Source organism: Artibeus jamaicensis, unplaced genomic scaffold, assembly GCF_021234435.1.
Source record: "Artibeus jamaicensis isolate MK-2021 breed Jamaican fruit bat unplaced genomic scaffold, CSHL_Jam_final contig_723, whole genome shotgun sequence".
Classification (NCBI taxonomy): Eukaryota; Metazoa; Chordata; class Mammalia; order Chiroptera; family Phyllostomidae; genus Artibeus; species Artibeus jamaicensis.
The window spans coordinates 2,133,551-2,147,439 of NW_026521938.1; the positions used below are offsets into that span (position 1 = coordinate 2,133,551).

General features: G+C 42.3%; 1 protein-coding gene and 1 pseudogene across 4 annotated transcripts in view; one reads left to right on the plus strand and one right to left on the minus strand.

Moving 5' to 3' along the window:
• The window catches only part of LOC119051584 (zinc finger protein 501-like), a 49,128-nt gene that overhangs the window by 6,651 nt on the left and 28,588 nt on the right, over nt 1–13,889 (minus strand). For 2 of the 4 annotated variants that reach the window (XM_053672105.1, XM_053672104.1), the window contains one exon: nt 7,654–7,858. The gene's annotated coding sequence lies outside the window, so the exon portion shown is untranslated. Of the gene's footprint in view, nt 1–4,674; nt 5,021–7,186; nt 7,404–7,653; nt 7,912–13,889 lie in introns of those variants that run through there. The other 2 variants (XR_008392796.1, XR_008392795.1) reach the window with 2 other exon arrangements.
• On the plus strand, nt 9,303–11,917 carry LOC119051630 (40S ribosomal protein S18-like; annotated as a pseudogene).

Genomic DNA, 13,889 nt, shown 5'->3' on the forward strand with positions numbered 1-13,889 from the left:
CACATGAAATTCAACATAATGAACAAACAAACATGGGAACAAAACTTGGGGATCAGTGAAAAAAGGATGAAAAAGAAATTTGAAGTTGGAGAATACAATGACTAAAATGAAAAATGCAAAAGAGTTTCAAAAGCAGACAAGATCAAGGACTAAAAAAATACATCACCTAAGAGGCAGGTGATTTAAAATCCTCCATGTAAAAAAGCAAGTGGGGACAGAGCTGGTGAATTTTGGAACGCAATATAGATAACTTATATTTATATTATAGGACTCTCATAAGAGGGGCCAAAAGGAGAAAATGAGAGATAGGTAAACATGAGAAGGAAGAGAAGCACACAAAATTGGTTTTAAAAAATGAACTACAGATTGACTTCAAAATATGAAAAAGAAATTTGAGATTCCCGGCCAAGATGGAGGTGTAGGTAGAAACCTTTCACTTCCTCACACAACCAAAAGGTGGATAACAACCAAACTAAAGTCAATGAACAACCAAAAGTGCCAGAAAATCAAACTGCATGGAACTCTGATGACCAAGGAATTAAAGAAAAAAATCTACTAGAACAACTGGCCCAGTAAGGTGGTGGACCGCAGGCAGACCTTAGGGGTGGGGTTGGCTGCCTAGCTCCTAGGGCTGTGCAGGAGGGGCTGACTTAAGGGGAAAACTGAGGCTCAGAGGTGGCTGTGGACTACTCAGAGGTGAGAGAAACTCCCAGTCTCACAGGAGACTAGAGTTTCTCCAGTCTCACCCTCGGAAAGGATGCTAGAGAGGAGCAGGCAGGTGAGCTGCATCGTTCCCTCTCTGGCCCCTCCTCCACAGGCAGCAGCACAGCACAGGGAGGTTTGCCCTGCTAGCCCAGAACACCTAAGGCCCCACCCTCTTACAACTTATCAGCTGCACCAGGACAAAGAAATATGGTCCAAATGTAAGAACAGAGCAAAACCTCAGAACTAAGTGATGAGGAGACTGCCAACCTATCTGATGGAGAATTTAAAGCCCTGGTAATCAAAATGCTCACAGAAGTGTTTGAGCTTGGTCAAAAAATGGAAAAATCAAATGAAGGATACCCAAAGTGAAATAAGCAAAATATTCAGGGAGCCAACAGTGACAAGAAGGAAAACAGGAATCAAAGCAACGATCTGGAACAAAAGGAAAAAATAAACATCCCAACCAAAACAAAATGAAGAAACAAGAATTCAAAAAAGTAAAGAGATTCTTACAAACCTCTGGGACAACCTGAAACATTCCAATACCCAAATTATCGGGGTGCCAGAAAGAGAAGAAGAAGACCAAGAAACTGAAAACTTATTTGAACAAATAATGACGGAAAACTTCCCCAATCTGGCTAAGGAAATAGACTTCCAGGAAGTCCACGAAGCCCAGAGAATCCCAAAGAAGTTGGACTCAAAGAGGAACACACCAAAACACATCATCATTAAGTTACCTGAGATTAAATATAGAGAATCCTAAAAGAAGCAAGATGAAAGGAGAGAGTTACCCACAAAGAAGTGCCCATAAAGCTATCGCCTGATTTCTCAAAAGACCATTGCAGGTAAGAAGGGGCTGGAAAGAAGTATCTGAAGTCCTGAAAGGCAAGGACCTACATCCAAGATAACTATCCAGCAAAATTTTTATTTAGAACGTAAGGGCAGATAAAGTGCTTCCCATATAAGGTCAAGTTCAAGGAGCTCATCAGCACCAAGTCATTATTATATGAAAGTTAAAGGGACTTATTTAAGAAAAAGAAGATAAAAAATATGAAAAATAAAATGAAAACAAATTCATAACTATCAACAACTGAACCTAAAAGAAAAGAAAAACAACAAAAACAAAAACTAAGCAAACAACCAGAACAGGAACAAAACCAGGGAAATGGACATCACATGGAGGGATTTCAATGGGAAGGGGGAAGGGAGGAATGGGGCGGAAGGTACAGGGAAGAAGAAGCATAATTAGTAGGCATCAAATAGATGGGGAGAGATTTTAAAAAGAGTAGAGGAAACAGAGGACTCAAATACTTAATAGTTACAACCCATGGACATGAACTAAGGTGAGGGAATTCTGGAGGGTTGTGGGGGCAGGGAGGGTGGGGGAAAAAGTGGGAAAACTGTAATAGCATAATCAATTAAAAAGACTAAAAAAAAAAAAGGAATTTGAACAGCCATGTTTAACATTCTCCCAGATCCCTGTACACATTCAATACAAACAGGATTTCAGTATGACATATTATAATAAAACGGTCAAAAATAAAAAGCGAAAAAAAAAATGGAAAGACCAGAGACAATAGGAACTCCTCGTGTTAAGGACAACACGCCCATAAGGCCAGCAATATTTTTCTCTGAAGAAACCTTGCAGACTTGGGGAACTTCAAACAATATATTCAAAACACTGAAAGAAAACATCTGCAAAGCACAATGCTTTATTCTCCCATCCAAGTACGGACCAGGCCCGACCCTGCTTAGCTTCCGAGATCAGATGAGATCAGGTGCATTCAGGGTGGTGTGGCTGTAGACTATTCTAAAAACTTCATCAAAAAACCTTCCCAGACACAAAAGATGAAGACATTAATTTCCACTCACCCTGACTTACTACAAATGTGGGGCGTGGGGGGAGATCTTTGAGCTAAAATAAACATGTACTACATAGAAGCAGAAAACTATGGGAAAATGTAAAACTCTCTGGTAAAGCCAGGATGTCCTCAGGGTCACAATACTAAGACAGTTCATTGGTGGATAGATTTTATTGAACTCTATTGTACAGGACAAATAAAGTAGATTAAGAATAACAATGGTGACAATATTTGTGAATAGGTACACAACATAGAAAGAGGTGAACTATGAAATCAAAACATGCAAAGGGGGAAAAACATGTGAAGGGTAGTGTGGCAGAGAGTCACGGGGTAGAATATTTTGAATGCAGTGAAGCTGTTTTCAGGTTACAACAAACTGTTAAGAAAACAAATTTTATGTAAGTCTAATAAAAAACAAACCATAAGCACAATCCTGTGAAATGGAGGCAAAAAAGAGAAAGGAACCAAATCTCAAAAAAAAAAAAAAAAAAAAAGAACTGGCTGGTGTGGCTCAGTGGACTGAGTGCTGAACTGTAAACCACTTTGATTCCCAGTCGGGGCACATGCCCGTGTTGTGGCCCAGATCCTCAGCTGGGAGCACATGAGAGGTAACCACACATTGAAATTTCTCCCTCTCTTTCTCCTTCCATTCCCCTCTCTCTAAAAATAAGTTAGTAAAATCTTAAAAAAAAAAAAAAAAAGGAAAAAGAAAAAAAAATACAGCAAAATGGGAAGACAAAAGGAACTACAAAAAAGGCAGAAAACACAACGTGTCAATACCTTTAGAAGATACGAGTGTGTGAAGGGATAAAAACACAAGACACAAAAGCATTTGAGATATTGCGTTCTGTCCATTGTCACCAGTTTGGCTCAAATAAACACATAAAAATTCTCATGATGGGTGAAAAAGGTGAAGGGATTAAAAAGTACAAACTGGCAATGACAGAACACTCAACTGGATGTAAAGTACAGTCTAAGAAATAAAGTCAGTAACATTCTACTGATTATGTGTGGTGTTACACGGAATCAGATATATGGAGATGATCACTTAGTACGTTATACAATGTCTAATCATGAAACTAATATCATAATGTATGTCAACTATATTTAAAAATAAGAAAAAATAGAGTAAATAAATACATGAATAAATAAATTAAGGATTAGTTGGGATTACCTTGTGTCCCCACAAAAAGTCTCCGAAACACAACATATGCTGCTTCCAGGAGACTCACTAAATCTTTATGGACACAAATACACTGAAAACAAAGAGATGTAAAAAATATTCCATTCAAATAACACCAAAGAGAGTGGGGAGGATAACAACTGTCATTACTATGTGCCCGACAATAGAGCACCTAAGTATATAAGCAAACAATATGAGATCTGAAAGGGGAAAACGCAACCCAACGCTACTAGAAACCTTGAATATTCAGCTTCTAACAATGGGTAGATCATCCATTTCAAAAGCAATAAGGAATTATTGAAGTTTGAAAACACTGTTGAGGAAACAGAGTTGATAAATATATGCATAGCATTTTATCTACCCCTGGCCAAGTGGCTCTGTTAGTTAGAACACTGCCCCACATACACCAAAAGGTTGCGGGTTTGATTCCAGGTCAGGGCACAAATGTAGGTTACAGGTTTGAGGCCTCCAACAGGCACGTACGGGAGGAAACTGATCGATGCTCCTCTCTCACTGATGTTTCTCCTTCTCCTTCCCTTCTTTCTCTAGCAATCCCTACAAACACTTTGCAGAGAGCACAAAAAATAAATCCACTTGTAGAAATGTTGGAGAATATAAAAAATGCTTTTTCTCACCAAGCAATGTGATATCTATTTGGCTTCTGGCAATACTACTGAGGGCGAATCCTTCCCTGTGAGGGTTCTGTGCAGCAGGCATGGGGGCGGCAGGGAGAGCAGGGGGCGGTGCAAGCAAACCGGCCCTGCAGAGTCCAGGATCCACCCAGAACCCTGGGGAAGTGAACAGTGCCCGCAGTCCACATGGGAGGACGGAGCAACCCCTGAGGAGTGAAGGGCACGGGGGACATGCAAAGCCTAGTCCAGGTCACTGGTGAGATGGAGAGGGCTTTTTAAAAAAATTGTTAGTTTATTAAAATATGGAGCAATGAACAACAACAACTAAAAGAAAACACCCCTGCAGACATGGTCAGGGGCCAGCCTAACACCAGATGCTGCTGTCCATCTCTCCCCGGGTGCGCGACTGGTCAGGATCCTTACATCTTAGGATAGAAAAAGCAAAGCAACCCTGAGGAAGGGGTGTGCAGGCAAGGCAAAGAAAAGTGCACAGGGAGCATCGGTGTCTTACCCAGCGACGATATAAGAGCATAGTTCTCCAGCATCACATCAAAGTATAGGCGTCTCTGAGCCTCATCCAGAAGGAGCCATTCTGTCCTGGAGAGATACACGGCAACATCCTCAAAGGTCACAACAACCTATCAAAATTAATACAAATGAATCTGGAATAATCTCTCTGAGACCCTTTTTCCTACTCTTCTCCACACTGAACCCCTTTGAGGGGCCCTCCATTCAGAGCAGACACCAGTGCTTGGTGCCAGAGCTGCCTGAATTCCATCTCATTATCACTCACATCTCCCTCAGCAAAGGCAGGCAGGATAAGAGAAAGTGGGGCAGAGGAATACCATCTAATCTAAGGTCAATACCTGCAGGGTCACATTATTCCTGCTAAACAAATCCACCGAGTCTCCCAGATCAGGCCTCTAAAACACAGCCATATATGGTCTTAGGCTTTACCCCTAATTCCAAACACAAGAACCTGGGGCTATCAGCTAGCACTTCCTCTAGCTGTGCACACACTGTGTGATCTCTCCCTGCTTCACAGCTTCACACCCAGGTCCACTCTCTCAGCTCTGCCCCCTTCACCCTCTTGCATAAAACAGACTCCACTTTTGCAGGAGTCCATCCTCGACCCTTCTGCAGGTTTCAGACCCATGTGTTAGCTGCTCACAAGATGCTTCCACACGGTCACTGTAACTGATAAAAGTGTGAAGCAAAAGAACCTTCTGATATTGCCAAAAGGAATTAACCTACCACCATCCTCCCCAGCCCAGTGGAGGGAGCCTCCCCTGCTTCAGCTGCTATGACCAAAAAAAATGCTGGGGTGGTTTTGAACCCTGTCCTTTCTTCCTGCAACTGCAAAATCTTAAAATATACTTCTTTAAAAATGTAAAGGGGAAGGGGTGCTGGAGGTGGAAGAAGGTATGAAGGAGATAAATGGTAATGAGAAAAAATACTATGAAGATATCAAAGGATGGATCAAGAATCCAACCTTTTCTCCTACCCTTGAGGCTCAACGCAGATCCATCAGCTCTCCTCTGGATCATAGAACTCACCAGGTCCAGGGCCCCCTGCTTCCTCCATTAACCCCCACACTCTGTTTCAAGCTAGGCAGCCAGATAGAGACTATTTAACCCAGGAGAGACCAACTCCTGTCTCTTATGCAAATACCCCATTATCTCCCTAATAGATACCTTAATGATCAATTGGCCACTTTACAAGTCTTTGAATTCCTTGTGCCTCCTGTTTAACACAAACAAAGGACACCTGGGGTACCGATTCCCAGCTAAGGTAGCATCCCCAAGCATTGGTAGGTGCAGGGGTCCCTTCCCAGATAACCTGCCTTCAATGCTTACAGTGGCTGTGTGGGGAAAAAAAAAAACATATAGGAGACATACTAAACCTGAGCAGCTTAGAGGAGTCCTCCCAGATGGCCTTACAAACTGAGAGTGAAAAGACCCCTATATATGGTCTGAAATTACAACTTTCTAACTAAAGCAAATCGTAGCAAGTAGTCATGTCCTAGGCCTCTATGTCCCCTAAGGAAAGTTAACTTTGACCTTAACTGAGCCCATCTTTGTACTTGTGTACCTTTGGAATGTCAGGAAATTTCCTTTTTTCTTATCCCTCATAGCGCAAGCACTGCATGAGAGCTAAGACCAAAAAACCCCAGTGTTATTATTGTGTTCATTCATAAGTGTTAAATATCTTACACCCAGTAACGTAAAAGAATTGCATCCATTCATTTTCATCTTTTATATAATATCAAGGATTTTCCTGCTTTGTTTTCTCCCACCGCCCTAACCCATCACCAATGAATTCCAAGTTCCCAACTTATATATCTTCCTTTTTGATTCTGATGTATAAAATAAGTGGTAAAACTGCCATTTTCTGAAGTATTTTCACACTCCGCTAATTTTTTTTTCCTGGAAAGCATCCCTAGTATGGCTCAAACAAACATTTTTAAAAGTCTCTACCCCTTGAAAGTTTCTTACATTCACACCAGAAATGGGAGCGCCTTGATAGTACCTTGGACCTGTACTCAGGATTGGGGTACCCCAGGGTCTCCTCATTTGAAAGCTGGAAAATTACCAAGGGAAGAATCTTTAGATACTACGCAGTAACGTCACCACCAGGTAGGGACTGGGATACTGTCCTTCTTTGTCTGGTTTGATAACGATTTTCAACTTCAGAACCTGTGCGAAGCAATCAACCACCCTCAGCTCCTGGTAAGTGGGTCTGTATCTCAGCCCAGCCCTCGAGTCCGGTGAAGTCCCAAGTTTCTCCCAAGTGCGATGGCTTACCAGCTCTGTGTGACCTTGGGCACAGCTCTGTTTCCTGTGCCTCAATGTCCTCCTCACCCCATTCCTGTTGGTTTTCTATCTCAGAAGGATCTAAACAGCTTTCAAAACCATGGCACAGCTTGTGTCTCTCTGTTCATGACCATCCCGGGCTCCCGGAACCAGTAGAATGAAGGCGCAACCCCTCTGCCTCCCAGTCAGGACGTGACTCCGCCTAAGACTGTTAAAGCAGATGTAAGACCAAGGCCAGGAGTGTGCGTCTTTCAGGATCAATGACACCTGCACATGTTTAGAAGGCGGGATCTCGGCTGGCCACCCCTGCCAACCCCAACCCCCTCACCCCGTGTCACCCACAAGCGCCTCAGATTCCGGACGCCAGGGCCGGGGCGGCAGGACGTGACAGGCGCCCCGCACCCGGGCTGCAGGGCTCGGCGGGCGGAGGGCAGAAGGTCAGGGGGACGCGTACTCACCTCAGCCGGGCGCCTCAGTTCGGTTGTCGCCATCGGACTCTGTGGCAGGGAAGTGGCGGGATCCGCGGGCGAGGAGGGTGTCCCTGGTTTTGGGGTCACTGTCCCAACGCTGACGCCGGACACCCGGGCAGCGTACTTGGTCTCGCAGCTGTGTAGGGAGCAGCACACGGGCGCCTCCTCCATTGGATCCTGTGACCACGAGACCCTGACCGGGTAATAAGGAAACTGAGAGAAGAAGAAATGTCCGCCAGACACTGAGGGAAGTCCCGCCCCACAGCAGCGATCAAACGGAAATGCCTTTTCGGAGACTTTTTTTTTTTTTTTTTTTTTTGACTCAGCCTTGCCTGCCTTCTGGGTAATGTAGGTTTTAACGTCCACGGTTGGAGTCAGGACTCCAAGGCCGGGATCCTGTATTTCCCGAGCTGACTCCAAGCGTGGATTTGTGGGTTTACAGCCCAAGTATACCCTGAGAATACTAAATCCGCTCTTTAGCCGCCCGGATGGACTTCATTTCTTGGAAAGTGTCTAGTATGCAGGCTGGATCTTTGATTCAGGCCGTGGAGCATGTTTCTCCTTCGGGCGTAATGTTGGCATAGGCTGCTCCAGCCCCTAATGCTCTCTATGCAGCATCAGGAGGACCAACGATGCAAATTAAATGTAATAAATATTACACTTATACTTAAGTGCATCTGTGCCTGGTGCAGCAAGAAGTCTTATCTCTGCCTGGGCAGTAGTAGTGTGACTGGATTCCTCACTGATTTTATCAGATGCCTCTAAGTTGAATTACAACTTTTTTCAAACAATGGAGTACATGCTGAGCTCATCAAAGGAATGCAGTTACAGGAATTCAGCCCAGAAAGTGGATGTGAAGTTCCAGGCCAACCAACTGAATATACTAATAAAGCTAGAGACACTGATTTGTTTGTTCCTAAGTGCAAATTGTAGTCTGTTAAGTATGCAATAACACTAGGTGAAAAATAATAATATACGTAACTTAATTTTTTTAAGGTTTTATTTTTATTTTTAAAACATTTTATCTATTTCTAGAGTTAGGAGGAGGGAAATAGGGAAACATCAATGTGTGGTTGCCTCTTGCATGTACTGGGGATGTGGCAGGCATCCTAGGCATGTGTCCTGACTTGGAATCCAACCCACGACTGCTTGTTTCGCAGGCTGGCGCTTAAGCCACTGAGCCACACCAGCCAGGGAGGGAAACATCAATGTGCAAGAGAAACATCAGTGGGTTGCCTCTCACACACCCCTGACTGGAGAGTTGGCCTGCAACCCAGGCATGTCCAGGACAAGGAAGTGAAGCAGCAACCCTTCGGTCCACAGGCCTGCACTCAATTCACTGAGCCACACCAGCCAGGACAGGGGTTTTCTCATCACAGATGTGTATCTGTAACATCAGTGCATAATTCCATGCGACAAATTTCAAGAAACTGAGATAGACCCTGAATGACACCACTCTGAGAGGTGATTGTGTATTACTTGGCCACTAATGACTGTGAATAATGGGCACTTCATTAAACAAAGGCCACTAGGATCGGATGTGACACAAGGAAGAGAGGGGGGTTCAGAAGTTGTCCCTCTACTGATGGCTGCCTACAAAAGCCGTTCTGCTGTTGATGTCAGGCTGTGTAGAGGATATGAATGTGTCCCAAACCATGAAAGTCAACCGCAACACAGCAGATGCTCTGCAAGGTTCACACAGAAAGATGGTCACACTTCAAAGAGATACAATCATTGCCAAAGTTAGAGAGCACACCAAAAAGACTCCTCATAGTAATGGCTGTGGTGTAGAGGTTAAAGAGGCAGAGGTTAGCCCAGGCTGGATATCAGATTAGAAATTACACCTCACAAAACTAACAAATAGGACCTGGATGGTGTGTGGCTCAGTGGGTTGAGTGCAGGCCTGGGAACCAATGGGTCCCAGGCTCAATTCTCACTCCAGGGCAAATGCCTGGGTTGCTGGCCAGGTCCCCAGTAGGGAGCATGCAAAAGGCAACAAGACACTGATATTTCCCTTTCTTTCTACCTCCCATCCCCTCATTCTAAAAATAAATAATTGCAATCTTAAAAAAAAAAACAACAACTAACGAATTGGCTAAGTGCCAACACTGGGAAGGGTCCCTTAAGGTTCCTTAAGGAACATAGTTCATTAAGGCGTGGCCACTGGTAAAGGTAACAAAATTAAAAGTTAAAGAAAAAAGGCTCCTCGTTATGTTTTAAAAAGCCTTGGCATCAGATGCTCCCCGGTGCCACTCACAAACACCAGACTTTCTGTGAACCCATCCTGTTATGACTGGATTCATGTCCCTCTTGTAATACACACAGGACTCTTCCAATTCCCTCCCAATTAAGCAATTACATGAAACCCTGATGACTGGACACTTACTAAGAGAGAAAACAAGAAATGAAAAACAAACACTACTGTAGCACTACTTAGCACAAACGGACCAGAAGAAAGCCATCTATGTGATGACAGAATAACGGCATACATAATAAATACAAATATTCAACCCATTTCCAAAATAATTAGACAATTATCCATGATAAAAAGCATCCCTAGAGCCCTGGCTGGTGTGGCTCATTGGACTGAGTGCTAGACTGTGAAGCCAAGAGTTACTGGTTTGATTCCCAGTCAGAGTACAATCAATCAATAACTCTCTTGCACATCAGTGTTTCCCTGTTTCTCCCTGCCATCCCCTCTCTATAAAAAGAAATAAAATAACTTTTAAAAAGTTTATGGACAAAAACAGCTTGAAAATGAGGCAATGTAAAAAAATATTCCATACAGATAAAAACAAAGAGACCAGGACAAGCTAAAATTGTATCACACAAGAAGACAACCTCACACACTGTCACAAGGGAAAAACGTGATCATAAAATGAAAAAGGTGTCAATTCATCAAGAGGATAAAAATTTTCATTACTATGCATCCAAACACAGACATCTAAGTATACTAAGAAAACAATATAAGAGCTGAAGTCAGAAAATGCAACACGACAATAGCAAACAACTCAAATATTTGCCTATCAAAAACAGGGAGATGTAACAGATAGAAAGCAAAAAAGAACTAATGAGACTTCTGCTCAAGATGGAGCCATAGGTATACATGCCTTTTTGTGGTTGCCTCATACAGGCAACCACAAAAAGAATTACAACTATATCTTAAAACAAATAAAAACCTCAACTGTCAGGAAATCAAGCTGTATGGAAGTCCCACAAACAAGGATTTAAAGAAGCCACATTCATCTCAACTGGTGCCTCTTACAGGGATTCAAAGCAGTGCCACCTAACACACAGAAACACACACAGGGAGGCTGCAAAATTAAGGACAGACAAAGAATTATGGACCAAGTGAAAGAACAGAACAAAACCCCAGAAAAAAAAACTAAATGAAATGGAAATAACCAACCTGTAAGACACAGAGTTCAATACATTGCTAATCAGTATGCTAAAGAACTCATTGAGTACAGCAACAACATAAAGGAAGAGATGCTGGCTACACTAAGTGAAATAAAGAAAAATCAACAGGGAACCAACAGTACAGGAAAGAGAGCCGGGATTCAAGTCGAGGGTTTGGACATGAGGAAGAAATAAATATCCAACCAGAACATGAAGAAGAAACAAGAATTCAAAAGAACAAAGATACTATAAGAAGTCTCTAAGACATCTCTAAACGTGCCAACATTCGAATAATAGGGATGCCCAAAGGAGAAGAGAAAGAGCAAGAGAGTGAAAAATTACTTGAGATCTTCCACAGAAAGTCTATGCACCACTGCAGCCCTGTCTCTAGTGATTTCTGAGAAATTCCAACACACTTTGTGAGTACTCAACACCTATACTGATGCACAATGGAAAACAGCCTTTGCCATCACTGCAATTAAGGGTTTGGGGTGAAGATATGCTCATGTGAGGTTGAGGAAAGCAGACATCAACCTCCCCACGAGGGCAGGAGAGCTCATAGATGATGAGGTAGAACAGGTGATTACCATTATGCAGAACCCACCTTAGTACAAGATTCCAGACTGGTTCTTGAACAGACAGAAGGATGTGAAGGATGGAAAACACAGCCAGGGCCCGGCCAATGGTCTGGACAATAAGCTTCATGAAGACCCAGAGCAGCTGAGAAAATTCAGCCCACAGAGGGCTGCGCTACTTCTGGGATCTTTGTGTTTGAGATCAGCACACCAAGACCACAGGCTGCCAGGGTCGTACTGTGGGTGTGCCCAAGAAGAAATCAATCTGTAGGCTTTGACTGTTAATTAATAGTTCACACACACAAGCAAAAAAATATTTGAAAAGATAATGAAAGAAAACGTCCTTAGTTTGGTGGAAGAAATAGACATACAAGCCCAAGAAGCACACAGAGTCTCAAACAAGTTTGACCCACAGAAGACCACACCAAGACATATTATAATTAGAATGCCAAAAGTTAAAGTTAAAGAGAGACACTTAAAAGCAGCAGGAGAAAAACAAAGAGTACCTACAGAGTATCCAAAAGGTAATCAGCTGATTTCTGAAAACAAGCTTTGCAGGCAAGAGGAGACTGGCAAGAAGTATTCAAAGTGATGAAAAGCAAGGACTTACAATCTAGATTACTCTATCCAGCAAAGCTATTATTTAAATAGAAGGGCCAATGAAGTGCTTCCCACACAGAGTAAAGCTACAAGAGTTCATCACTGCAAATCCCTTATTACATAAAATGTTTGAAGAAAATAAAAATTATGAATATTAAAAATGCAACAAATTCAGAATTATCAAAAACTGAATCTGAATCAAAACAAAATTAAAAAACAACCAGAAAAATAACAGAATCATAGCTATGGAGATAATTAGGAGGGTTATCAGATGGCAGGAGGAAGAAGCAAAAGCATGTAGTGGGGAACCATGTAGAAATTCAAAAACATAATTTGTAGGTAAAATATAGACAGGGAGAGGTTAAGAATAGTATAGAAAATGGAGAAGAACTTATATGCATGACCCGTGGACATGAGATAAGGTGTGGGGATTGTTGGTTGAAAGGGTACAGGACACAGTGGGTCAAAGGAGAGTAATTGTAACAACTGTAAAAAAACAATTGATAAAATATATGTAAAAACTACAAACTTACTGTAGGATTTAGAGACATTAGCACACACTTGAAAAACATGTCAATAAAAGGTTGTAAAATACAGATAGCAATATAAACAATCATGTAAATAAACTTAAAGCTAAGGTCTATGAATGATCATAGAGTTCAATAGGAGATTGAACTATACATACAAATGCTCTGATACCTAATCTCTACTTGGGGGAACACAGCTGGACCCATGGTTATTATTCTCTGGAACATGACCTACTCAAATTTTCTTGTGTACAGTGAATCTTAAAAAAGTGTACTTGTGCCTTTTCAATAACTAGGAAAGTCATTGTGACTTACGAGTAATGATAGGATACCATGGAAATGCAATGACATCCAAATAATGCTCAATTCCCAGGTAACTTACAAGGGCTGCTGAGGGCTGTTCCATGTGGAAACTGGATAATCAGAAACACTTAGAAGGGCTTTCGAGATTCAGCACTAATCCAAGTCATTCTACTAACAATAGTGAGAAAAAAAACACCAAGGGGAAAGAAAATGTTCAGACCCTGTCCATGTATGCCATCTGGTGCCTTTAAATGCATTGTGTTATGGCTTGACTGGTGCAGCTCAGTGAATTGAGAGTGGGTCTGTGAACCAAAGGGTCACCGGTTTGACTGCCAGTCAGGGCACAGGTCTGGGTTGTGGGTCAGGTCCTCATTTGGGGGTGCACGAGAGGAAAACACACATTGATATTTGTCTCCAACTCTTTCTCCTTCACTTCCCTTCTCTCTAAAAATAAATAAATAAAATATTTTTTTAAAAAGGGATTCTGTTGTTAAGAGCATATTGTAGGATCAGATTGCAAACATCACCAAGAATGCTGCACACCCATCCTGTTCTCAGTAAAAGCAATCAGCCATAACAATGCTAATAAGGCCGTGCAGACAGAGACCCAACCTGATTTGGCTGACTTGCTTTTCTTGAGGAATCAGGAGAAGAATCTCACTTTGTTCATAAGGACTTTTGTCTACAGAAATATCTCTGGTGCAGACACAGGGAGGTTGGAAAGGGGGATGTGGTTGCTGAACATGGTCAGGACTGCAGGAAAAACATGATGAGTCCTGTTTCTTCATCCAGCCAATACTCGACAGAGTAGCAGGGGTGT